Raw genomic sequence first — 3,116 nt, forward strand, 5'->3', positions numbered from 1 at the left:
TTATACACACATTTTTTAATGTATAAAAATATTTTTACTAGTATAAATATATTTTTAAAAATATATGTACTTGTATTTAGTATTTATATACATTTGAAAACCATATATCTTCATCTATAATTGTTGAATCGAACAGAAAAAGCTTGATAAAGTGAAAAATATCATCAATGATCGATTTTGCAAAAACAAATGCTTCAGATCAATAAAAAAATTGATGCATTTCGTGATCTTTTTTTTGAACTTACAACAATCATAAATGAAGTTTACACTCGTATTTGACATTTCGTTATCAATTTTTGAGATAAAAACAGTTAATGAATGATTTTAAGTTGATAATACTTAATTTTTACAGTGATCAAGTGTTTTTGTCGAGTTTTTTTTGAATTATATTTTGTATATTTTCCATTATACGAGTATTATTTGATGATCATTTATTGTTATCTACTCACTTTTAACCTAATATAGTTGAATAATAGAGGTTTTTTTAAAAAAAAAATTATACTAAATCTTATCTGTAATCGAGTGTTTTTATTGAGGTTTTCTAATTACGAGGGTTTTATAATTGTTACGTTATGCTTTTAATTAATGAATATTTATTTTGCTTATCTATTTAGTATGATGTTTGATAATAAATACATATTTATACTTGGTAATATGTACAAATAAATATAATTATATCGTTTATATAATATAAACCATATAAATACATATTTTTATATTTATATGTATATAAAATATTTTTATATGAAATAAATATATATTTATACTTATACCTACTAAATACAAATAAATACATTTTTAATATATAAATACATTTCTAAAGGAATACATGGGCTTTCAAATGTATATATAAATAGTAAATACAATTATATATTTTTTTAAAATATATTTATATTAATAAACATATTTTTATACATTTAAAAATGTGTGTATAAAATATTTTTATACATTTAAAAATGCAATAATAATAATAATAATAATAATAATAATAATGTATTAAAAACATATGAAATATTTTTATACATTTAAAAATGTATGTATAAAATATTTTTATACAATTAATAATGTAATAATAATAATAATAATAATAATAATAATAATAGCAATCAAGGTAAGGGTAAATTCGAATATTTTTTAAAAACTTAAGGGTAAATCCGAACATTTTTGAAAATTCAAGGACTTTACTGACATTAGGTAACCTAGGTAACCGGTAGGTTACCTAGAAATCGGCTACAAAGGGTAAAAATGAACAAATTAAACAAAACTTCGGGCTTTACTGGACATAAAACACGTCCAAGGGTAAAACAGACATTTTTGTGAAAACTTAAGGGTTTTTATGTCATTTTCCCTAAGCAATAAACAATAAACAATAAACAATAAACATCCTCTTTTTTTCTATCCAAACACCCCTAAGTTACTGAAATAGTCTTTATAACGCACAAACACCATTCTTTTTCACTGTTTTTGGGCGTTATATGCTTGCCTTGTGTCACAAGTAGCATTTTCAGCTAGGAGATTCTATTTTTATGTAAATATCAACTATTTTAAGGCTTGCTCTTCAAGTGAATGTCATGCTACATGCTAAGATAAAAATCATCCATTTGAATCCAAACCCTGAGTAAAGTTCAAAATCTAATACAATACGTCTCACATATTCAACTATAGGTTGAAAACCCTAAAAATCTTGGTCTAAGTTATTATGGACTAGGATCCTCTTATTGGGCCTAATGGACCAGTAAATTTTCAACTTGACAATTTTGGGCCATGAAATTCTACATGGGCCCTAATTGGGACCCACATTCATGAAACTAAAGTATTTTGGGCCATGTGGGCCAAGAATGAGTCATCTTATCTCTAATGGGCCATGATGGGCCATAAATAGTTTCATAATCCCTAATGGGCCGTAAACTATAATCATGGGCTTCTTTCGGCCGTGAACTCTCATAATGGCCCAATAGGCCGAAATTTTTTTTATTTTGGGCCTCATGAATTCGAACTAGGTCAAGAAAGGGCCCAAACTATCTCATTCTTTTCTTTGACCCATTCTCAGCCCAACTAAAACAAAAAAAAAATAATAAAAAATGGAAAATCCTTAAGAAGACACCTCATTATTAGCTAGAGGACTCCTAAGTTAATTACATCCCATATAACTAAGTTCTTACCCTTTAATCTCCCATGCAATAACCAATCTTCTCTCTCCCCCTTTCTTCTTCTAGTCTCGGCCGAACCCACCACCTCCCCACCATCACTTTTACTCTCAAACTCACCCAAGAAATTCTCTTTAGAGCTCTCAAGAAAAATCTCACTTCCCTCTCCAAGTTAGTGTGTGTGCTTGTGTAGTGTTCAAGAACTTTTCATCAAAGCTCATCATTTTGGTAAGTTTTGTTTAACTCCATAGTTTTAACTTCAAGTTTACACCAAAAACCACTTCTTAACCCACCTCATTGCATGGTCTATGTTCTTAGAACATCTTAGAGCTCGAAAATCATCTCAAGAACACATCTAGGGTCGATATCTCTTCATTTCTTCATCAAAAACCGAAATATTCAAACAAAGGTGAGTTTATACCCCCTATTTTTGGTTTCTACTTTGTTTTGGGGGAGAATACAAGCTGTTTTGTATAGATCTATGTGTATATGCATGATTTTGTGTGTTTTCTTTAGTTACATATGTGTTTATGTGTTGTAAAACTTCATAAACCTAAAGATATACTAAAAGATGATGATAATGGTATAACATAACACTTATTTCAACATATCACATAAGAAAAGGGATTAAAACACTCTTGGGATACTTGAATCTAAGAAAATTTTCATGAGAGGAGCTAAAATCGACAAAATAACAAAATATGGGCCAATCGTGTAACTTACGGCTAGTATGGGGTTCAAAAGGAAATTTTTGTTAAAACAATGGCTAAACTCAACATTTGAGACCTTGTAGGGACCAAAAATGTAAATATTTTCATAATGGGCTTATTGGGCTTCTCACATTTTTTATCCCAAATTTTGTAATTCTTGACTTTTTGTGGGTTTAATTATCATTTTCAAGAAAATTGTGTCAAAAATGTAAGTTTTTGATAAAAAGGGGTCAAATTTGCGAAAATTATGAACATTTGC

The sequence above is a fragment of the Lactuca saligna genome, chromosome 7, assembly GCF_052625555.1.
Source record: "Lactuca saligna cultivar CGN05327 chromosome 7, ASM5262555v1, whole genome shotgun sequence".
Lineage (NCBI taxonomy): Eukaryota > Viridiplantae > Streptophyta > Magnoliopsida > Asterales > Asteraceae > Lactuca > Lactuca saligna.